Here is a 24,930-nt window from a genome sequence, read left to right as displayed (position 1 = left end):
CTCATTTTTTAAAAGGAATATGTCATTTTTTCTCTGATACCTGGAAAACTGTGAAAGAGCTTTCAGTTATTGATTTTTAATTTAATTTCACTCTAGTCAGAGAATAGATTTTGAAGGATTTTAATCCTTCCTAATTTATTGAGACTTGATGATGTCCCAGAGTATGATCTATCTTGATAAATGCCCCATCAGTTCCTGAAAAATATGTATATTCCTATATTGTTGGGTGGAATGTTCTGTGAATGTCATTAGATCAAGTAGGTTGATGATATTGTATAAATTTTTCTGTATTGTGATATTGTATAAATTTTTCTGTATCCTTATTAATTTTCCATTTCTGTATTCTATCATTATTGAGAGAGAGGCATTTAAATCTCTACCTATGATTGTGAATTTGTCTGTCTTTTCCTTGAGTTTTTTCAGTATGTGAAGCTTTGCCATTAGGTGCAAAACATTTAGAATTAAGATGGTTTATCATTATGAAATAGCAATTTTTTTTTATTACTGGCAATATTCATTAATCTGAAATTTACTTTTCTTTTTTTCTTTTGAGACGAAGTTTTACTCTTGTCATCCAGGTTGGATTGAAGTGGCATGATCTTGGCTCACTGAAACCTCCGCCTCCTGGGTTCAAGTGATTCTCCTGCCTCAACCTCCCAATAGGCATGCACCCCCATGCCAGGCTTATTTTTTTGTACTTTTAGTAGAGACAGGATTTCACCATGTTGGCCAGGCTGGTCTCAAACTCCTGACCTCAGGTGACCTGCCTGCCTCGGCCTCCCAAAGTGCTGGGATTATAGGTGTGAGCCACCACACCAGCCTGAAATTTACTTTGATATTAGCATAGTCATCGTATTACTCTGTTCTTGCATTGCGATAAATACCTGATACTGGGTAATTTACAAAGAAATGAGGTTTAATTGGCTCAAAGTTCTTCATGCTGTACATGAAACATGGCTTCTGGTGAGGCCTCAGGAAGCTTTTACTCATATTGAAAGGCAAAGAGGGAGCTTACATGTCACATGGCAAAAGCAGGAGCAAGCAAGAGAGAGGGTAGGGAGGTGCCACACATTTTTAAATGACCAGATCTGGTGAGAACTCACTGTCACAAAGACAGCACCAAGCCCTGAGGTATGCACCCCCATGATCCAAATCCGCCCAGCAGGCCCCACCACGAGCACTAGCATTACAATTCAGCATGAAATTTTGGAGGTAACAAATATCCAAACTATATCAGTAATTTCGGCTTCTTTTTACTTTACCTGATATTATTATAGTCTTTTCAGTCTTTTACCTTATTATCATAGTATACGTCTTCTGTGACTTTACTTTTTTTTTGAGACAGAGTTTTGCTCTTGTTGCCCAGGCTGGAGTGCAATGGCGTGACCTCGGCTCACTGCAACCTCCACCTCCTGGGTTCAAGAGATCCTCCTGCCTCAGCCTCCTGAGTAGCTGTGATTACAGGCATGCACCACCACACCCGGCTAATTTTGTATTTTTAGTAGAGACAGGGTTTCTCCATGTTGGTCAGGGTGGTCTCAAACTCCCAACCTCAGGTGACCTGCCCACCTCGGCCTCCCAAAATGCTGGGAGTACAGGTGTGAGCCACCACGCCTGGCCTGAATTTACTTTTAAGTAGTGCATAGTTGACTTTTAATTTTTTTTTTTTTTTTTGAGATGGAGTCTCTCTCTGTCACCCAGGCTGGAATGCAGTGGTGCAAACTCAGCTTACCTCCGCCTCCTGGGTTCAAGTGTTTCTCCTACTTCAGTCTCCCAGGTAGCTGAGATTACAAGAACGCACCTCCATGTCCAGCTTATTTTTTCTATTTTTAGTAGAGACATGGTTTCACTATGTTGGCCAGGCTGGTCTTGAACTCCTGACCTCAGGTGATCTGCCTGCCTCAGCCTCCTCAAGTGCTGGGATTACAGGTGTGAGCCACTGCACCGGACCAATCCTTACGTTTTCATGTGGTGCAAAAATTTATGCCCTTTAATCGGAAGTGTAGAAATTTGAATTTAACATGATTATTGATATGGTTAGATTTAACTCTGTTATCTTCCTGTTTGCTATTTTTTCTATCCATTGTTGGCTCCTCTTCCTCTCCTTTTCTACATTCCTTTTGATTAATTTAATTAAATTAATTTAATTAATACTTTAAATTATTATGTTTTATCCTCATTATTGGCTTATTAGCTAAAACTCTTATTTTGTTGTGTTAGAGTTTTAGAGTTCAGAGTATACGTATTTAACTTAGCACAGTCTACCTTCAAGTGATATTATACCACAGCATGTATGGTATACTATAATCATATACTTCTATTTAACTACTTCTGTGTCTTTTGCTATTTCTGCCCATATTTTATTTACATCTCCATTATAAATGCCACTACTTTGTGATTATTTGGTTGAAACAATTATGCCTTCTGATGCTCCTGCTTCCTTCATATAGGTTTGTATTTCCCTCAGTTTCATTGTCCTTCTACTGAAGGACTTCCTTTGCCATTCCTTATAGAGTGGTTCTGCTCCTGATGACTTCTTTCAGCTTTGTATGCTCCAAGAAAATATTCCTTCATTTTTGAAGGAGAATTTTGTTCAGTAGAGACTTCTGGGTTGAGAATTTTTAAAGACGTTTTTCCACCATCATGATGCTTATTTTTTTTTTCTTCACAATGAGAAGAAATATGCTGTCATTCATCCCGGATGTCGTGTGTGTGTGTGTGTGTGTGTGTGTGTGTGTGTGTGTGTGTCCACTGGGCGCTTTTAAGATTTTCTCTGATGAAGATTTTCTTCCTGGGCACACCCTCCCTGCATCATGGTCTGGAAACTCCATGTTGTCCATTAGAACAATTACAGGGCTCATCTTGCTTGCTTCCCACCTGTCAGAGGTGACGCTCCTTTTCAGCCCATGTCTAATGTTTTTGAAACCATCATTTGCTTTGTTTTGTTTGTCTTTACTTTTAATTTTTGGTTGTTTTAGATAGCCAAGTAAACCCAGTTCCTTTTATTTCATCTTGTTTTGAAGCAGAATTTTGCTTAGAGTATTTAATTTAATAATTAAGATACACATTAATATTTAAAAATCACATAGCCTGTAAAATGGTGTATTAATTTTGTGTTAGTAGTTTCTTTTGTGAAAATATTTTTAAATATATTTTTAAAATTTTTGCTCTACACATTCAGAGAAACTTCTCTAGTAACCAACTGTAGAAATGATCCCTGAAATTATAGTTTTTGCCAGGCATGGTGGCTCATGCCTGTAATCCCAGCACTGTGGGAGACCCAGGCGGGTGGATCACCTGAGGTCAGGAGTTCAAGCCCAGTCTGGCCAACATGGTGAAACCCCGTCTGTACTACAAATACAAAAATTAACCTGGTGTGGTAGCAGGTGCCTGTAATCTCAGGTACTCAGGAGGCTGAGGCAGGACAATCACTTGAACCCAGGAGGCAGAGGTTGCAGTGAGCCAAGATTGAGCTGGTACACTCCAGCCTCGGTGACAGAGAGAGACTCTATCTCAAAACAAAAAACAAAAAAATCCCGACCTCGGGGGCACCTGGAATCCCAGCTACTCGGGAGGCTGAGGAAGGAAAATCATTGAACCTCAGTGTGGAGGTTGCAGTGAGCTGAGGTCGTGCCACTGCACTCCAGCCTGGGTGACAAGAGCGAAACTCCATCTCAAAACAAAAAGAAAAAAAAGAAAAGAAAGTCTTTGAGAAAATATTTTATTCATTCATCATGTGCATTACCAGCATGAGATCTTCGTCCTTACAGGAGCTGTGTTTTGAGTCACTCAACATAGTTGTTCAAAACATAGCATCTTCTCTTCCAACTAAATTCTTGTTGCATTGATATTAAATTTGCATATGAATCTGTTATGATGCTGTTATTAGATCTTTTAACTCGAATCACAAGGTTTGTTTGAAATTTGAGATTTTACCTTCATAAACACCTTTTGCCTTTCAAATGATTTCTAAAATTCTCATTTGCAATTATATACAACATTGTAATTATGAGTTCTGATTTTCAGGGGTAATTATAAAATCTGATATAAATTAAATTTTAGGTTATTCTATGAGTAGCCAATACTAGCAATTGATCGAGCTTGCATCAGACTAGAGTGTGTTTCCCAGATTGTAACTTTGTTGTAAAAAATTGAATGAGAATCTCCTGTTCCCACATATGCCTCCTTATTGCTGGAGGCAATTCTCTATGAATATTACACATTTCTGCATGTCTCAGCCCTAGAGAAAGAGACATTTATATCCAATGCAAGATGTTGCTTTGGCTGCAGTTTTCACCATGAAGAAAAATTGCCTTTTTCTCACACTCAGACTGTATATATATGAGTTCATGGGGGCAAGCCTGGTGCTGGGGTGGGCCTGGAGCCTTGGGCCCTGGAGGCCAGCCTGGACCTTGGCCTTCAGGGATTGGCCTTGAGCTGAGGTGGTGGTCCTAGAGCTTGGGTCTTATTCCTGCGTTACACTCACATGCCGTAATCTCTCATGTGGATTTCTCAGCTCTCGTGAAAGGATATTTGTGTATGATTTGTTCAAACTGATGCTTCTGTAGGTGCCGAGATTCAGAAAGTCTCAGCCACCATTTGCTGACGTCACACCCTGTGGCTGCCTCGCCTTTTACGTTTTGTTAGTATTCCAGTATGTTGTGGCAAGACTTTAATTCAATTAATATTAAAAATCAATCTGAATGTGATTATATCTTAACAGATGCCCCACTCTGTGGCGTATCAGAGTGGCTTCTGTTTTGCCTGTGTCTTCGCTTTGCTTTGAGACAGGTCACAGACTGTGTGTCTCATTAAGCTTCACAGTGACAAGGACATATTCTGAGCTGGCCAGTGTCTGGCAGCCACCCACCAATGCCTGCAGATGTCTGCTGAAAGACAGCTTTATGACCACCCTTTTGCTTTGTGCCTGTAGACGTATGAAAACTAGTACACTGAGACTCAGTTACTCAAATCATCAAATGAAAAACTAATCAAGGGTTTGGGATGTTTTCCCTCAAAGACATATCTTCTGTGAGGCCTTCAGCTCTTTAAAAAAAAAAAAAAAATTATTCAAAGATAAAACTCCGCCAGGCATGCTGGCTCACGCCTGCAGTCCCAGCAATTTGGGAGCTGATGCAGGTGGATCAGTTGAGGTCAGGAGTTCAAGACCAGCCTGGCCAACATGGTGAAACTCCATCTCTACTAAAAATACAAAAACTTAGCCAGGCATGATGTGCACACCTGTAATCCCAGCTACTCAGAAGTCTGAGCCAGGAGAATCCTTTGAGCCCGGGAGGTGGAGTTTACAGTGAGCTGAGATTGTGCCATTGCACTCCAGCCTGGGTGACAGAGTGTGACTCTGTCTCAAAAAAAAAAAAAGAAAAAAAAAAAAAGATAAAACTGACTTGTTATATGCCTGTTAAAATGGATCTCTGCCTTATTTGTGGTGGGTTTTTTCTTTTTCTGGTTTTTTTTTTTTGCTTCCTCTGTTCATTTTCACTCATCTCCCCTTTCCCTCTTCAGAGGACCACATTTGCCCATCTTCTTTCCAGCAGATGACTGAGTCAATCCCACATTACAGATGAGGAAACTGAGGTAGGAATGGAAGTCACTTGCCAGAATCTTCCATCTTAATAAGTGCAGAGCCAGGAGCCCAGCCCAGACAGTCTGGCTCCATGTCTGGCTCCATATCCAGCCCTCCTAACTCCTTCTCCCTCAGGGTACCTCACTGGAGTTCAGAACAGTGGAGGGACGCGTCTTTCAGGCAGAAATGATTCGCTAAAGCAGAGTTTTAGCGCAGACACATTTTAACTGTTAAATAACTCTGTAAAGCATCTTCAGACATTCAAGTGCAATTGTATGGTCCAATTTCCATTCCTTCTCCATACTTTGTATCACAAGCATAAAGACAGGTTTAAATATATCCTCTGCAATCCTCATCAAGGCAGTGGTGAAATAAAGCCTTTCTACATAAAGTGGTAAATGTACTCCCTTGTTCAATATCTAATGAAACATTTAGTAAACTAAAGTGTAAAATCTAACAGAAGGAATTTAAATGAATTTAGAATTACATCTCCAGAATAATCCTATTTGAAACCTCTTCTCCCTCTCTCTCTCTTTTTTTTTTTTAGTCACATGTAGGTGTTTTCTGTTTTGTATTTGGTAGTTTTTTGCTCTTGAAGACTAATTCCCCTGGGTTCTGCCAGGGAATCTTAGACTCGCAGAAATGCTCCCAGCACTTTGGAAGGCCAAGGTGGGTGGATCACTTGAGGTCAGTAGTTTGATGCCAGCCTGGCCAACATGTTGAAACCCCATCTCTACTAAAAATACAAAAACTAGATGGGCATGGTGATGCACACCTATAATCACTGAGACTCAGTTACTCAAACTATCAAATGACTAACAAATCAAAGGTTTGGGATTTTTCCCTCAAGGACTTATCTTCTGTGAGGCCTTCAGCTCTTTTTTAAAAAAAGTATTTATCCAAAGATAAAACTCCGCTGGGCACGCTGGCTCACGCCTGTAGTCCCAGTAATTTGGGAGGCTGATGCTCGAGAATCGCTTGAACCTGGAAGGCAGAGGTTGTAGTGTGCTGAGATCCGCCACTACACCCCAGCCTGGCAACAAAGAGACTTGTTTCAAAAGGAAGGGAGAGGAGGGGAGGTTCTTGATACATTCCACTGGTCCCCCAACCTCCCAGTTCCTTGGGGCAGCTGAAGCTCCTCAGGAAGCCAACTCTTCATGCATCAGAAAGCTGTTCTAAGTCCAACTTCGAATCTCATTTTGTGGGCATGGAGGGCTGAAGAGTCTGGGAATGGTGAAAACATATGTTCAGCCTGGAAAATTTTTCCTCAAGATTTTACATCCCATCAGTGCAAAATTTACTAAAGGAAAACAGACTTTTAAGTATCGGAGTCCTGATTAGGAGTATTGCTGCTGCGTGCGACGAGGCTGGTCTGGGTTTAGCTCAGTAGGCTAGAGTCCATTCTTGATCCTCAGATAGAAATGAATTCTAGTCCTGGCTCTGTTGGCTCCTGCTCTGTGAACCTGGACAAATACACTGGAAAAATAATTTTCCTCCTCTGTTAAAAGAAGATATCTAATTTTTTCCATAGAACTGTTGTAAAGGTCACAGCTAATATATTCAAAGTTCCTAGTGAAGTGCCTAGCTTATATATACTGAAACAGAGAGAGCTAATACTGATATTTTGATATTCCAGATTACTCAGTGCTATGCCTTACATGTAGAAGATAATAAGTGTTAATTTATGCAAGCATTATATATACATGTTTGTGTATGTATTAGAACCTTTTTCTCTCTCTGAACTTTTCTTGCAACTTTATGATATTAAACAAACGGAAGTGTTGGAGCTAACTTGCAATAAAAACAGGGAGAGGCCAAGAAAGGGAGGAGAAATGGCTATACTTTAAATGTCAGGTAACATGATCAGTTCTCTTTTTTTTTAAGCTGGTTTAGTAAAGAATACATTAAAGTATAATGCACATCACTGGCGTGTGCATGACATAAAACACAACAAACAAATTATTGAATGACACAGAATTCTGACATAAGGCTTTCATAAATAGAAAACTCCTTTTAACTATTGAATCTTGCCTGGATTCCACATCTTTTGCATTGATCTGAAGTTACTTTTCCCATCTTGTTCCCATTTTCACATCTGCATTGTCGTGGATGATCCCACTAAACTCCCTGAGAATCAGCACCTTTATCATGACCTGCTCTAGGTTGACTACAGGTGCCATCTCCCATGACATTAATGAGGAAGATGTGTAATGTGTTTAGACACAAGGAAGATTTGTGGCAGGTGTATGTGTCTGGGCAGGAAATCCTCACCTCAAGTCAGATAACTTCCATATTTAAAGTCTGCATCAGAAAATATTGAAGCTGAGTGAGATCTAAGATGCCTTCGTATGGTGTGGCACAGAAGTCAGAAGTCAGTTTATATCTGGCCCTTCCTGGGTCAGAATCACCAGGAAGGCTTCTTTGTTGTGTCCCACCCACACAGTTTCTGATTCAGTAGGTCTGGGGTGGTGTCCTGGAATTTATAGTTCCTTTTTTGTTTTTTTTGAGGCAGAGTTTTGCTCTTTTGCCCAGGCTGAAGTGGAGCAATCTCGGCCCACTGCAACCTCTGCCTCCCGGGTTCAAGTGATTCTTCTGCCTCAGCTTCCTTTGTAACTGGGATTACAGGAGCCTGCCACCACACCCAGCTAATTTTTGTATTTTTAGCAGAGACAGGGTTTCACCACGTTGGCTAGGCTGGTCTTGAGCTCCTGACCTCAGATAATTCACCTGCCTCAACCTCCCAAAATCCTGGGATTACAGGCCTGAGCCACCATGCCTGGCCTGGAATTTATATTTCTGGCAAGTTGCTAGGTAGTGCTGATGCTGCTGGTCTGGGATGTTACTGCTCATAAGCTGGGTCTGCCCACCCAGCACAGTCAGACCAAACACCCACACCGGGGTTTGCAGGAAGAGAAAAGAGGTGTTTATCTGCAGGGTGCCAAGCAAGGAGAATCGAGCAACTCTTGCTTAACTCCTGACCTCCTGATGGCTTGTAAGTAAGGGATCTAAAGGCAGGGATAAATTTCAGGAAAACAGAAGTTACAGCAAAATTGTAAATCAATCCATGGAGGTTATAAATTGATTTGGCCTAAAAAGTCAGGATTGCTTGAGGTAGGAGATTAGAGGTCATAGGTAGATTCAAAGACTTTGCGATTTGCACTTGATTAAATAAGGGTCTGTTTAAACATTTGGGGTCAGCAGAAAAGATTGTGAGCTGTGGTACATGGGCATGGCTTCCTCCAGGCCCCTCAGGGAGAAATTTAGAACCAAGGACAAATGGAGGTGAGGATTCAGTCCTCAGCTCCCCCTTATCTGAGGTCTACCTGCCGGGGTATCCACTCGGTGGGAGTCTGGGTTTCTGAAAAACAACTCCGGGACATATGTGAAAATGTTATAATTAGCTTCTGTAGGAAACAAAATATCTCATGACTCGAACTTCTTGGCTGTTGTGGCTGTCATTTTAAGTTACAATTACTTTCTTGCTTATCAAGTTGCTCATTTACTTCTCAGGGCAAGCTAGGTGTCAGGACTTTCCCTCAAAGGAACTCAAGATTTTCCTTTATTTCCATGCACTGGGGTGCAGGGTGGCAGAATGGGAGAGAGTGCAGGCCCCAAGGGGGTTCCCTGCTCCATCTTAGGGATCGCACTTGTGAAACAAAGTCCTCTGAGTAGGAGACTTAATTTTCTCCCTGTGACAGTCTTAGGGTCTATTTCAATAAAAGGCTAGATAGTAAATTTACTTTTGTTCTAGAGGCTGTAATGTCTCTGTACAGCTACTTGACTCCGACACAGGAAAGCAACCACAGACAAAATGAAAAAAAACGGGTATGACCAAGTTTGATTCTTTGGGCCATAGTTTATCAAACTCATGATTTAGATGATTAACAGTAGTCCTACAAACTCTAAACTCTGAATATCAAGGCAGTATATAATTAAATTAGTGAAAAGAGAGAATGCTATGAGCTGAAATAGTTTTGTAAAGAGAAAATGGGGCCGAAGATTTCAGGAATCAGCAATATATTTACTGCCTGTTAATTAATTGCCTTTTATTATCTGCTAATCAACTTCTGCTGTATTTCAAATAACAACAGTGGTTTTGAATTAAGCAACTCTCAGACAATTGTTTTAGCAAATAATTTAGTTCTCATTTCCATGCTTATGTATAAGTTCTTTTACTTAAAAAAAAAGGAAATTTTTAATTTAGGAATGAAATACAGAGGATTGTTTCAAGTTTGATTTGTTTTCAAAGTCTAAATTTATAAATTTTATGTTGCCTTTGCCAATGATTATTTGCAGTTACAGTTTGTAGTTTCACATCACTAATAGCTAGAAAGAAAAATGGGCTTTTTATTTGGCTTCCAAGTAGGGGACGAGTTTTGGAGCTTACTCTGCTTGCCATATTGCTATTAATGCCAATATATTTGTGACTTCCCACTTGCAATGTCATTATCAGCAAGTAGAGAATACACATAATGTTTTCAGTCTCCTTGCTGACAAACATTGCTCTATACTTTTTAAATAGATTTAGCTAAAAAAAAAGAAAGGAATATTCCCGTTGGCTGTGAATTTATAAAAATTGCTTTCTTTGATAGACAGTCTTCTGTTTCCTTTCTCAGGGGAAATATACAAAGTATAATGAACACTATGGAGGCATTTCCTAAACTTACATCTTATTATTAAATGTAGTGAGCACAGAATCAGTCATAGAGTTGAAGAGGGAAACCACAGGGGAAATTAAACATACCATTTGTCAACTTAATTCCTTTAAGCAAAATGTACCAAATTAAGAATTTGGGACCACAGTTTTGCATTGCTAAGTACATTTGAAAATCATCTGAGGCTGGGTGCTGTGGCTTACCTGAGGTCAGGAGTTCAAGACTAGCCTGGGCAACATGGAGAAGTGGTGGTGTGGTGGTGCACGCCTGTAATCCCAGCCACTTAGGAGGCTGAGGCAGGAGAATCACTTCAACCTGGAAGGCAGGGGCTGCAGTGAGCCGAGATCATGCCACGGCACTCCAGGCTGGGAGACAGCGCAAGATTCTGTCTCAAAAAAAAAAAAAAATGCTAAAAGTTCTACCTCATTGAGTTTGTTTTGCTGGTATATGTGGAGTCCACCTCTATCTCTCTTAGGCTCTCTCTCTCACTCTCTTATTCCCTCCCTCTCTCCACCACCCCCTCCCCCGTCCAAACCTTCTTTCCTTCCTCCTTCCTTCCTTCTTTCCTGTAAATTCTCACCAGTTACAACCTTTGGACCCTCTTGACAAACGTTTTTGTGTCTTCCATGAGGATGATTACCACTAGCTTGTTGCCGATGGTAAGCCACGTTTCCTGTCTCTATATTGAAGAAATGAAATGGCAGCTTGAAGGCAGCAGGACAGAGATTCGCTGCTAAAGAGCCAAATCAACAGTGACTGCCTATTGGTGTGCAGGGCAGAAGGGCTCCAGGCTGTACCATCACTGAGATGCAGGAACTTGGATGAGTCCCCCTTACTTGAACTCACCTGGAGTTGGTGCTGGTGAGTTGATGCCCACTTCTACATGTAACTAAACAAAGAACTGGCTTCCTATCAATGCTCAAGTAAATAAGTCACTAAACAAATAAGAAAAACAAAACCTAACTGTGCTAATCTGTTGTTAAAAGTACGTTGAAACCTCAGATTGAAAACGATTGAAATCAATTATTAAATATGTTTTAAAAAAAGCATGCCCCATCCATTTGGTTTGTTTTCATAGGTAATCATCAAACTGCTAAATATCACCTTCATTCAGTCGCTGATAAATGTGTGTGATGAAGTGCAGCCCACAAGGCCTTTAATCAATGTGACCATTACTATCTCTCACGGACTTTAATTTTGCTTCTTTTCATTTGTCAACATTGGATGTTATAACATCAAGGGCATGATGTGTGACACTTCTCATTCATTCATTCCATTGTTTATTGAATGCCTATTACAGCACAGAATTTGAGATGGGAGTGGGAGAATAACGGTGAACAATACTAGTAAAATGCCTGCCCTCATGAAGATCACATTCTTGTTGTCATGAAGTTGTCAGCTAGTTCTAGACGACAAACAAGAAACAAATAATCAGAATGCACTCAAAGAATAATAAGTGATTGAGGCAATAAAAGCACACTAAGAAAGTTTTAAAAAAAAAAAGTCATGGGACAGTGGCTAATTTGGTTTGAGTGATCAGGGAGGCCTCTTCACAGAGTTCACATTTTGCTGGAAACTAAAGAAGGTCCAGCCTTGAGAAGATGTGGAAAAGGGAACAGCAAATGCAAAAGCCTGATAGGGGCAGAGCTTTGGATGGCGATATTTCAGCAAGAAGATCCTCAAGGCTGGAGCAGGGTGGACAAGACGGAAACCATTAGCATGTGGAATAGGATCAAATGAGTATTCAACTACTTTTCCAGGGCTTGGAGAATCAGATAAGGCCCCCGTGTATGCTGTAAATAACCGAGACTAACCCTCTGTATTAAAAGAGAAAGAGATGTCTTCCCTTTAGAATGTTAAAAACAGTTTAAAAGTCTTTACAAAATTACCAAAGATAAATAATATCACATACAGGTATTGATCAACTTACGACCTATGCAACTTAAGACCATTCGACTTTACAACCACAATCGCTAGCCACGATTGCTCCACTGTAGATTTTTGGAAACACTACAACATTTTGATGTGTATCAAGAATATCTCTACCGCCTGGGAGGCTGTGACGACAAAGTGCATGAATGGCATCTGGAAAAATTGTGTTAAGCGCTATGTTAATGGTTTTGACGGATTTGACAGTGAACATGAACTTGAAACGATTTGGGAAAAAATAGTAAAACTCGCTAAAGACCTTTCTTTGGGCCGGGCGTGGTGGCTCACGCCTGTAATCCCAGCACTTTGGGAGGCCGAGGCGGGTGGATCACGAGGTCAAGAGATCGAGACCATCCTGGTCAACATGGGGAAACCCCGTCTCTACTAAAAATACAAAAATTCAGCTGGGCATGGTGGCGCGTGCCTGTAATCCCAGCTACTCAGGAGGCTGAGGCAGGAGAATTGCCTGAACCCAGGAGGCGGAGGTTGCGGTGAGCCGAGATCGTGCCATTGCACTCCAGCCTGGGTAACAAGAGCGAAACTCCGTCTCAAAAAAAAAAAAACCTTTCTTTGGAGTGTGAAATGGAAGATTTCGAAAAGTTGCTAGACAAAGAATCCAGAGAACTTACAAATGAAGAGCTAATCGAACTGGAAGAAGAAAGAGTGGCGGAAGAAGAAAGAAGAGAAGCAGCGAAAGAAGAGGAGGAGCCAGAAAGTTCACCACTAAGGGATTATCAGACGGTTTATCTTTACTGGATAAACTTCTTATACATTTCGAAGCAATGGACCCAAACATCGAACGATTTGCAAGGATTGAACGGATGGCGCACGATGTGTTTCGTCCGTATCGTGAAATTTATGAAGAAAAAAAGAAACACACAATTCAGACAAAGCTCACCATGTTTATGAAAAAACCAACTCCAGTAACCCCAACTGCTGCCTCAGATGACGGCATCAAAGATCCGCAGCCAAGCACCAATGGAGAATAAAATGTTTCGTACGTGTTTATATATTTTGATATTTTTGCAATTGGGAAATTGTTTCCTATGGTATTTTTTACACCTGTATTTTGTATTTTTGTATGCACCTGTATTTTGTAATTTTGTATGTTTTGCAAATATTAAACCAGTTGTACTGGTAATGCAGTGTTTTACTTAAACCTGACGAATGTAGAAATAAGAAACAAAATGGTGTAGAGATGATACAAATGGCATAAAATGAACAAAGCAAATTATGATATATAACAATAATGAAAGAAAATTATGATAAAATATGACTTAAAGATTTTTATAACATCATTCCACAGTACTGTACATATAGCCTGCTCAACTTACGACCAAATCGTGTTACGACCGGTCTGTCTGAGCCAATCGTGGTCGTAAGTTGAGCACTATCTGTATATCAAATTTATCCATCCAGTCTCACAATATAAAGACTAATAATTTTTTTTTTTTTTTTGAGACAGTCTCCCTCTGTCACCCAGGCTGGAGTGCAGTGGCGCGATCTCAGCTCACTGAAACCTCCACCTCGCAGGTTGAAATGATTCTCCTGCCTCAGCTTCCCAAGCAGCTGGGACTACAGTCGCGCACCACCATGCCCAGCTGATTTTTGTATTTTTAGTAGAGATGGGGTTTCACCATGTTGGCCAAGTTGGTCTTGATCTCTTGACCTTGTGATGCCCTGACCGCGGCTTCCCAAAGTGCTGGGATTACAAGCTTGAGCCGCCATGCCTGGCCCTGAAGACTAATAATTTTTAAAATTATTTTTATTTCATGATTTCACACAAAAGGTGTGAGTGAAATAGATACTGTGATTGGAGAAAAGAAAAGGAGAAAATGTGTATGTTTGTGTGTGTGTCTATCTGTCGGGAGCAGGGACATGTCATAATATATAGTTAGTATGCATCCTATGTGGTTTATAATTAAAACCAACATTGACTGGGTGGGGTGGCTCACGACTGTAATCTCAGCGCTTTGGGAGGCCGAGGCAGGCGGATCACAAGGCCAAGAGTTCAAGACCAGCCTGGCCAATATGGTGAAACCCCGTCTCTATTAAAAATACACTACTTTGCCGGGTATGGTGGTGGGCACCCATAGTCCCAGTTACTCAGGAGGCTGAGGCAGGAGAATTGCTTGAGTCCGGGAGGCGGAGGTTGCAGTGAGCCGAGATTGCACCACTGCACTCCAGCCTGGGAGACAAAGCAAGACTCCATCTCAAAACAAAACAAAAATTAAAAGTATAACATAATATGAACTCACCAAAGTAACCCATTTGCATCTTTTGTTATATGGCAACAAGGAACCAAATATTAATAATAAACCCTCAAAGACGTTAGTCACAGGATGTAAAGTCACTCCCTAAATCTCTACATCTTTGAGTTTCGTGGGTCCACTCCTTGTTTAATGATGATCGTTGTTGTAGAATTTGTCCCATCCCACTTCCTTGGGCTGCTTCCCTCGGCAAACTCACACCTCCACTCTCTCCAATAAAATCAGAATAATTATGAAGTGGTGCCACTTTCTTGCTTCACTGGCAGATAACTATGGAAGCTAAGTGTCTTGTTAAGAACAATATTAGCAGATCATTATGAGCCCTAGACTTGCTATCTCTTAAACATTGATGAAACATAAGATGTAAAAATAGCAGTTGCTGACTTGCATTAATAGTGTTAGGAAGGGCGAGAGCCTAGGATTGCCACAGGGAGGAAATTAAGAAACCTGCTTACTGCATTTCCTTGGGCAACTGTAGGTAAAATGTTTGGCTTGGGTAAAAAAACTGTTAAAATTTTGAAATAAAATTTAATGACACCAGTTTTTAAAAACTCATCCAAATATTAATCAGGTTTTTTGTTTTTTTTTTTGTTTTTTTTTTTTGAGACGGAGTTTCGCTCTTGTTACCCAGGCTGGAGTGCAATGGCGCGATGTCGGCTCACCGCAACCTCCGCCTCCTGGGTTCAGGCAATTCTCCTGCCTCAGCCTCCTGAGTAGCTGGGATTACAGGCACGCGCCACCATGCCCAGCTGATTTTTTGTATTTTTAGTAGAGACGGGGTTTCGCCATGTTGACCAGTATGGTCTTGATCTCTTGACCTCGTGATCCACCCGCCTCGGCCTCCCAAAGTGCTGGGATTACAGGCTTGAGCCACCGCGCCTGGCCTTAATCAGGTTTTTAAACACAGAGTATAATTCCTTCAATATGGCAGCTGTGCCATAGAGTTCACTCTATGTAACTTTTTGGTACTTTAAAAATACTGTGTGTACTTAAAAAATACACAGCTGTATTGAGATGTAGTTTATATAATGCACACTTTATCCATCTAAAAGTAAAATTCAGTGATTTTTTAATATGTTCACTGCTCTGTGCAACCATCACCACTGTCAGTTTAGGACTCTCTCTTCATCACTATATTTGTTTGCTAAGGCTGCCATAACAAAGCACCACGACCGGCAACTTAAACGACAGAAATGCATTCTTTTCTCATGATTTCAGGAGCTGTAAGTTCAAGATCCAGCTGTGGATCTGGTTTGTCCTGAGACCTCTCTACTTGGTTTGTAGATATCTGTCTCCTCCCTGTGTCCTCACATGGTCTTCCCTCTGTGTGTCTATGTCCTCATCTGCTTTCCTTGTAAGGACACCCATCAGATTGGATTAGGGGCCCCGTATGACCTCATTTTACCTTCATTAACCCTTTTTAGGCTTTACCCCTAAATACAGGCACATTCTGAGCCACCGGGTATTAGGATTTCAACATGAATTTTTAGGATACACAATTCAACCACAACAATCCCCCAAGTCCCATACATGTTAGCATCACTCCCTATCCCCTCCAACCCACTCTGTTCCTAGGTAATCTTCTGTCTGCTTTCTGTCTCTATAGATTTCCATTTTCTGGACATTTTATTTAAGTTGAATGGCAGAAAATTTGGCTCCTTATACCTAGCACAGTGTTTCATGTTTTATCCATGTTGTAGTGTTCCTTTATATTACTGGGTAATATTCCATAATAAAGATATACCCCATTCATCAGTTAGTGAATATTTGAGTTGTTTTTACTTTTTGGCTATTATTAAATAATGTTGCCATGAACACTGATATATCACTTTTTGTGTGAAGTTATGTTTTTATTTCTCTTGGATATATATTTGGGTGGGGGGTGGTTAAGTACTGGGTTGTATTCTAACACTATGTTTAACATCTTGAGAAACTGCCACAATGTGTCCTAAAGTGGCTGCACCATTTCGTGTTCTACAAGCAATGTATGAAAGGTCTAGCTTCTCCACATTGTTGTCAACACTTTTCATTATTTGTCTTTTTGATTGTAGCTATCACAGTTAGTGTAAAACAGTATCCGTCAGGCACGGTGGCTCACACCTGTAATCCCAGCACTTTGGGAAGCTGAGGAGGGCGGATCACGAGGTCAAGAGATCAAGACCATGGTGAAACCCCATCTCTACTAAAAAATACAAAAATTAGCTGGGCATGGTGGCACGCACCTGTGGTCCCAGCTACTCGGGAGGCTGAGGCAGGATTGCTTGAACCTTGGAGGCAGCGGTTGCAGTGAGCAGAGATTGAGCCACTGCACTCCAGCCTGGCACCTGGCAACAGAGCAAAACTCTGTCTCAAAAAAAAAAAAAAAAAGGCAGTATCATTGGTGTTTTTTGTGGTTGTTGTTGTTTTTGAGTCGAATCTTGCTCTGTCACCCAGGCTGAAGTGCAGTGGCGCAATCTTGGCTTACCACAACCTCTGCCTCCTGGATTCAAGTCATTCTCCTGCCTCAGCCTCCCGAGTAGCTAGGATTACAGGCATGTACCACCACAGCTAGCTAATTTTTGTATTTTCAGTGGAGACAAGGTTTTTCATGTTGGCCAGGCTCGTCTCAAACTCCTGACCTCAAGTGATCTGCCCACCTCAGCCTCCCAAATTACAGGCATGAGCCACCATGCCTAGCCTCATTTGTGGTTTTGATTTACATTGTTCTAATGGCAAATGATGTTGATCATTTTCAATGAGTTTACAGGTCAATCTTTGGAAATATGTTTAGTCACATCCATTGCCCATTTTTACATTGCGTTATTTGGATATAATCCTTTATCAGATATATGATTGGCAAACATTTTCTCTCATTCTGTGTGTTATCTTTTCAGTTTCTTGGCCACATCCTTTGAACTACAAAAATTCTGGCTGGGCATGGTGGGTTACACCTGCAATTCTAACACTTCCAGAGGCCAAGGCAGGCAGATCACCTGACATCAGGGGTTTGAGACAAGCCTGGCCAACGTGGCGAAACTCCGTCTCTACTAAAAATAAAAAAATTAGCCAGGTGTGGTAGTGCATATCTGTAAGCTACTGGGGAGGCTGAGGCACAAGAAGCTACTGGGGAGGCTGAGGCACAAGAATCGCTTGAACCCAGGAGGTGGGGGTAGCGTGAGCTGAAATCACGCCACTGCACTCTAGCCTGGGTAACAGAGTAAGACCCCTTGTCAAAAAAATTGTTTTTTACTTAAAAAGAAAATAATTGACAAATAACGACTGCATACAGTTATAGGATACAATGTGATGTAGTCATATATGTATACGTCATAGGAAGTCCAACTTATCTGTTTTCTTCTTTTGTTGCTTGTGTTTTTGGTGTCATATATAAGAAGGCTTTGCCTAAACCAACGTCAAGATTTTTTTCCCCTATGCTCTCTTGTAAGAGTTTTATAATTTTATCTATTAAATTTTAGTCTCTGATATATTTTTGAGGTAAGTTTTTGAATAAAATAAGAGGAAAGGGTCCAGCTTCAGTCTTTGGCATGTGATATCCAGTTTTCCCAGCACCATTTGTTGAAAAGACTATTCTTTGCATTGAACAGCCTTGGCATCCTTGTTGAAAATCAACTGGCTATTCATGTAAACATGGATTTCTGAACTCTTAGTTGTATCCCATCGATCTTTATGTCTATTCTTATGCCAGTACAAGTCTGCAATTATTATCATAGCTTTGTAGTAAGTTTCGAAATAGAGAGGTGTACATCCTCCAAATTTGTCCTTCGTTTTCGAGATAGCTTTGACTGTCATGGGTCCCTCGAATTTCCACGTGAATTTTACAACCAGCTTGTCAATTTCCACTGAAAAGGCTATTGGGATTTCTATAGAGATGTGATGACTGTAGATCAATTTGGGAAGCCATCTTAATAAGGTCTCTCAATCTATGAACATGGGGGTTTTTTCATTTATTTACTCCTTTTTTACCTTCTTTCAAGTATGTGTTGTAGTTTTAGGGTATAACTTTTGCTCTTTTTGAATAATTAATTTCCAAGCATTTTATTTTTTTATGCTATTATCAATGGATTTGTCTAATTCGAAGTGTTCATTGCTAGAGTACAGAAGTACAACTTTTGTATATTGACCTTGTACCTTGCAGTCAGGCCGAGCTTGTTTATTAGTTCTAATAATCTTTTTAGCGGCATTGTTGGAATTTTCTATACACAATGTAATGTCATTTACAAATAGAGATAATTTTACTTCTTCTTTTACAACCTGAATGCTTTTCATTTATTCTTCTTGTTTAATTATCTTGGCTAGAACTTCCAGTACAATGTTAAATATAAGAGGTAAGGGTGGTGCAGTGAGTGCTTAAAATTTTAGATTGCCTTGGCATCCATTTTTAAAGATAGGTTTAACTTTCTCAAACCAGAAGCAGGGTTCAGTCACCCTTGATGTAGTTTCCTATAGTATACCTCTCACCAAATGGCTCCAGCCGGTGACCAGAAATAATAACCTAGAGGCATCTCTGTCTCTCAGCAGGCTGGTCTCCCAGCTTTTCTGCTGCTTCCTCTAAACAGACCATTTAGACGCATTTAAGTCACAATGTGACCTCCTAGTACTAGTGCCTACTTGCTTTAAACCCATCAATTTAAAGCTCCCTCTTTATATAATGCCCTGGACCCAATAAAGGTGTTTACCTATGTGTGTGTGTGTGTGTGTGTGTGTGTGTGTGTGTGTGTGTGTTCTCCAGGCATGCTGTGTGTGTGTGTGTGTGTGTGTGTGTGTGTGTGTGTGTGTTCTCTAGGCACGCTGTGTGCCCCCAGAGAACTTTCACATCGTGGTCATGTCATTGAAGCCACGTCTGCAATCTGACCCAAGCAGGTGGATCCCCTGCTGCTGTGCTTCTGTCTGGGCCTCTAGTGGCTGCTGAAAACAATGGTTACCAACTAAGCTGATAAAGAAACTCAGAGCATTCATTCTAGACAAGTGAACAACCTCTTCTTTCTGATCTAAGGCAAAAAGCATTTAATCTTTCACCATGTAGTTCTCCACAGGTGCGTCATGTCATCATTGCTACCTACTGACCCACATACTCATGGTTCATATCCCGAGAAATAGTTTGCAAAGGCGTTTTGACCTTCATTGAAACCTTAGAAAACATTTGCAAATCCAGTTCAAAAATCAACCTTAAAATATGCCGTAAAAAGGAATAGAGGTAAGAAGACACTCATGAAATCAGTCATTGTCTCAGACATGAATAATTTTAGAGAAAGAGTGGGTTGAGTCCCTTCCCTGCGTCTCTTGCTTGTTTCCATTCTCTTCTATGAGCAATAATCCTTTTGTCTGGCTTCTTCATTATTTCAAAGGAGAAAGTACAATACCAGAATACATTCACCTATACTGTCAATTTCAGGAAAAAAAATATAGTTACATATAAATTGGCCTTAATCATATTTAACCATTGCTCTCCTTGAAAATCCAAAGCTTAATAAAGAAGGTAAATCTGTTTCCATTTAGAAATTCACATATTCACACTCATACTGTTAACCCATTAACATAAAAAGTAGATGGAAATAATATACATGGAGCTAAAATAAATATTAAATAGTCCTAGACATATAGTTTGTGATTAATTATTAAAAATAGCATATGAATTCTTCTGGTGGGTTATACAATTTTAATTGGTTGATTAAAGGACCATTCTATTCTTCAAAAGAGATAATTATGCTAAATTTTAAGAACAATCACAATGGAGGTAATGTATCTATTTCTTTATAAAATCATAATATAAAATATTTATGCAAAGGAAGCCTGTGAGAGAGGGGAGTGTAAGAGATTAATAAAATATTTGGAGTAGGTTCATCCTATGACCACACGTGTTCTGTTTTACCACCTGCAATCTCTTTAGCTGTCCATGAAGATGCTGTGCTGAATGTAGATCTGAAATTTAGACCTGAGCGCTCACATCCATGAAACATACATCGCCAGAGGAGCAAATAAACAAAGAAGAAAAACAGTTTCTGGTTTGTGGCTTCACTTTTGAACAATAACCGAAAATATTCTGTATACTCAATGGCAAAAAAAAAAAAAACCCTCGGTTTTTTATTCTTATGGAGACCAAAGGATGGGAATTGAAAACAGAAGGTAACATACAATACAACCAGCCTGTGAAATCGTTCTGATTGGATCAACTGGACCATGGACAATTTCGACGCTAAGCAACTTCTCTCCATGTTTCTTTATTCATTAACGCTAAGCAATTCATTAATGAATAGATAAAGAAACATGGGGAGAAGATACATTACCTAGGCTGCCAGAGGTACAAATGCAAAAGGATTCTCCATTTTTGACTAGTAGAGCTGATGATGGATTTAAAATCAGCTTCACATTGAGGGATTTTTGTTCAAGTGTAACATAATTTGTGTTACAATATGAGGATAAAATAGGTTATTTTGGGCTATGTTTTAGTGCATAAACACTAACAACATTAATGAATGATAAGTTACATTGTAATAATTTATTTTAAAGATGTTTATTTTCTTTTTTTTTCCCCATTTATTTATTTTATTGCATTTTAGGCTTTGGGGTACACGTGAAGAACATGCAAAATTGTTGCATAGGTACACACGTGGCAGTGTGATTTGCTGCCTTCCTCCCCATCACCTACATCTGGCATTTCTCCCCTTGCTATCTCTCCCCAGCTCCCCACACCCCAAGATGTTTATTTTCTAATAGCTCTGTCACCTGAACGACTTTCCTATGTTTCAAGTAATATTTAATTTCTAAAGAGTTTCCTAGACTTTACTCTGAGGATGTATTATGTTAACTCTCTCAAAGAGCCCTTATATTGTAAAGAGAATGTTATCTGGCAAACAAACCTCCTGGATGTCACCCATTCCTAGTTATGGTATTGCTTAAGATAAAATGGGAAAATTACAGCATAAGGCTGAAAATAACTGAACAGCCCCACAGAAAACATGTTGGGTAGAAGGGGCCTGTTTTCCAGGAGCTCCGGCTTCCTCGTGTTAATGGTCTTCCCAACAAAGTGAAAGCAAAAATATCTTAGGAGTAAGGCAAATTCAGCAAACTTCTGTCCTTTTTTTTTTTTTTTGAAATAAAAGTTGAGTCTGTTTTTGTATATGTATGTTCTCAAGTTGTGCCTTGTTTATTTTTTATTATTTATTTATTTATTTTTTGAGAAATAGAAAACCAGTTTATTCCATGGTTTACATTTAGAGTTTATTAGCTAGTCAACATCAACACGCAAAAATAAGCACTAACTACAAACCTCCACGATATGGTTCTGTGAAAACTACGGCGGTTCATTTGCTTTGAAACGTCACCAGTACTCTCAACTGAACGATTAATTCGACTCTACAGTTATGGAACCACCCGGCAAGGCCTCTGCAGAAACTTGGTCCCGTGGATTTCCAGGTTATACATTCTCAGGAAGTAAGACGGCACACGGGGATGTGATATGGAACCTACCCACCGACGCAGACAGTCCCGCGGACACGGCCCGAAGGCAGGCAGGCGCCCTCAAAGCCAGCCCCCCACGGCAGCAGCTCTCGAAGGAAGCCGTGTGTCCCTCATGGCGCGGCATTGCGGGTCGCTGCAGCTCAGTCCAGCGCCGCCGCCACCTTTCCCAGGCCGGGCCAGGGGCTCTGGGAGGTGGCGAAGGACCAGCCTGTTCTCCAGGTCTCACCGTTCGCAGAAGGGAAGAAACCAAAAACACGGGGAAACCGTGGACTCCTATTTTTGAAACGTTCTAAAGTTTCCCTCGGGGTTTAGGTCAGTCTTTAAAGGAAAGTTTCCTTCGAAAGTTGAAAGTACTTTTCAGAAGCATCAAATGGTTGACATGTTGCAAAATCCTACCAGTCAAAATGTTGTTTTCAAGTACAAATTTATTAAATCTTATTTCCTCTCTTCCTAAAGAGTATTTATCGCTGCTCGCTGATCTTTGGTCGCAAGCAACAGAAGCGCGCGGCCAGCTGGAGCGCGTGGCAGGAAGAAGGCGCGGCCTCTCCGCCCGCTGCAGCCGTCCCCTTGTCGTGCGCTTGGCGACAAGGGGCCTACATGATGTACACCTTCTCTCTCGGATTGTGAGAAGTGAAAGACTTCTTTGGTTCTTGGGCAAACGACTTTATCATCTTGACGAATAGAAAGCAGAGAATTGTAGCCGTAGACGTAGCCGTTGGGCAGCATCATGGGCGGGTTGTTCTCGTTCATCACAAAGCCGGAGATCTTGCAGACCAGGCGGGAGTTGGCACAGTGGGCTATGGGCAGGGGCTGCGCCAGCCTGTTGAGGGAGGGCTGCACACAGGGCAGTCGGGGCTCTTGGAGCTGCCGTCCTCCTTGTAGCACTGTGGTGTCTTGATAGCAGAGAGGCCGGCCTGCAGGCTGAGGGTGAACACGGAGTTGTTTCCCAGCTGGTGTAGTCGGTAGTTGTCGTACGGGATCTGCTGGATCAGCATCCGCCACCGTGCGGGGTCCAGGAGGTCCTTGTACGGGGAGATGTGCGTGTCAGGGAGGAAGGCCAGCATGCCCATGGCCTGGCGCACCTCATTCAGCTGGCTCCCTTCTGCTTGGTTGAAGTGCTTTCTCGCCTGTCTCACGGCGTCCAATCTCTTATTTTGCCGGATGAGTTCAATGAACTCCTGGATTCTGAGGCTGAACTCCAGGCAGCTCTTCATCTTCCGGAGCCGGGACGTGTTGTCATGGCACCAGGCCAGGCAGGTGGCCGTCTCAAGTCGCTCCAGGGACTCCTCTACCTCTTTGGCTGAAACATCTTGATATTCATGAGGTCCTCGAGGCCGCTCTGGCGCGCCACCCTGACAGCCGTGTAGTAGTAGCCGCAGCGCAGCAGGTGCTCCACCACCATGCGGCCATGCGCTTCCTCTGCCACACGCTGGCCGCCACGGGCTGCTCGCTGCTGTGCTCTTTGAGGTGCTGGATCTGGCGCTTGCACAGCTTGACGCTCTCATCCTCGGCCTGGAAGGACTCCACCGCCTTCCTCTTAAGGACGCTGAGCTTCTCCACCACGCCGTCCAGCAGGCTGACCACAGAGTCCACGGCGGGGCAGCCACTCAGCGTCTTCTCCAGCTCGGCCACCACCATAGTGACGTGGCTGGTCTCCCGGTCAATGTTCTGAGTGGCGCGAAAGCGTTTGTTCAGCGTCTCGTAGGGCACCTTGAGGGTCGGGTACCCCTGGACCTTCAGGGCCATGAACAACTGAGCCACCGACTCCTGCACCGCCATCTAGAAGCGGCCAAAACATTAGTAGGCGGGGGCTATTTTTTATTCTTTATTAATGTTCTTTATTAGTAAATCGGTGTTCCATTCTCCATTTTTTTTTAATTATTTCACCTGGAGGAAGACAAATAAAAAAGTCCTAGTAAGTAAGCATAAAAAGGAATCTCAAATCAAGAATCAAGCACACTGTGTCCTCAGGTGAGTATTCAACCCCCGGGGGTAGAGAAGTAATCCTTTGCCACTGCCTCTATTTTATTTCTCTTGAAGAAAATAAAAACCTAATAAAAGTGCTGGACCCTACAAAATTATCAAATATTGAAAGAATGATTTTTTTTTTCCTGCATCAAATGAAATTTTGTTAAATGGTAGTTTCCACACAGGTATAAAATGTTGAGCAACATTAGGGATGAACCCTATGATGCGGGCGAGATAAAGAAAGGTTTAGTGGGTGTTGCAATTAGCTGAGCAGTCAAGAGAAATAGAAAACAAAAAATCTTCTGTTTTGCCTTCTTTTGATCATGAATCCATTGTTACACATTTTATTTTTATTAAACAATTCTTTCCTATGCTGGAAAAGTGAAAGAGTTGAGCCATCCTAAGGACCTTAAGGTGTGACAATTTACAGAGGAGAACAGGTATAACATTGCTCATTTACTCTGAGTATAAACATAAAGAATATTTTTAAAAATAAAGTGAAATAATTTATTCCACATAGAAGCCATGGAGCTCTGTTATGCATCCTATTGTATACTAATAACTTTGGGTGGGAGGTCTTCAGGTGATGGCACATAAATGGCTTACAGATTTGCAGAGAAATAACACAAATTGAGTTAGGCTTCAGCTTACCAGTTACTGATTCTTATTAAAAGGGCATTTTGATGTGAGTCTGCACTAAGCATGTCAGTTAGAAAATAGCTCTAAAGACCATCCTTGATGGACCATTACTTTGAGATGCAAACCCTGGCTTGCATTATTAAAACATCTTGGAATCAATTCTGCACATTTCCAAACAAGCTCCCACACGGATATGACCACGTCATTAATACAGTTTACTTCTCTGGATCCGAGACCCTTAACTCCCTAGGCCAAAACCAGGGGTTATGACATTACCTTATTTCTACAGATTAAAAGTTTTATCATCTTAATTCATGGAGAGTTGAGAGACATCAGCATCCTGCCGCATATTGTTTTTCTCTCCTCAAATCCTTCTTGAGATTCCCATAATATCTAAGAGTGTAGGCATGCACATTATAGTGTTTGA

The 24,930-nt window shown here is 41.2% G+C and overlaps 1 protein-coding gene and 1 pseudogene across 2 annotated transcripts in view; one reads left to right on the top strand and one right to left on the bottom strand.

The window, feature by feature from the left end:
- ZNF484 (zinc finger protein 484) overlaps positions 1-24,930 on the top strand; it is a 432,825-nt gene that overhangs the window by 202,779 nt on the left and 205,116 nt on the right. The gene's annotated exons all lie outside the window — the stretch shown is intronic.
- Positions 21,635-23,716, bottom strand: LOC116538257 (annotated as a pseudogene). Its single transcript, XR_004263582.1, has 2 exons — positions 23,226-23,716; positions 21,635-23,106 (listed from the first exon to the last, which is right to left on the bottom strand). The product of XR_004263582.1 is annotated as an E3 ubiquitin-protein transferase MAEA-like (transcript).

The sequence above is a fragment of the Sapajus apella genome, unplaced genomic scaffold (genome assembly GCF_009761245.1).
Source record: "Sapajus apella isolate SASKATOON/1434 unplaced genomic scaffold, GSC_monkey_1.0 scaffold118, whole genome shotgun sequence".
Classification (NCBI taxonomy): Eukaryota; Metazoa; Chordata; class Mammalia; order Primates; family Cebidae; genus Sapajus; species Sapajus apella.
The sequence above is the reverse complement of the archived record's forward strand: the minus strand, read 5'-3'. Positions and strand labels throughout refer to the sequence as shown.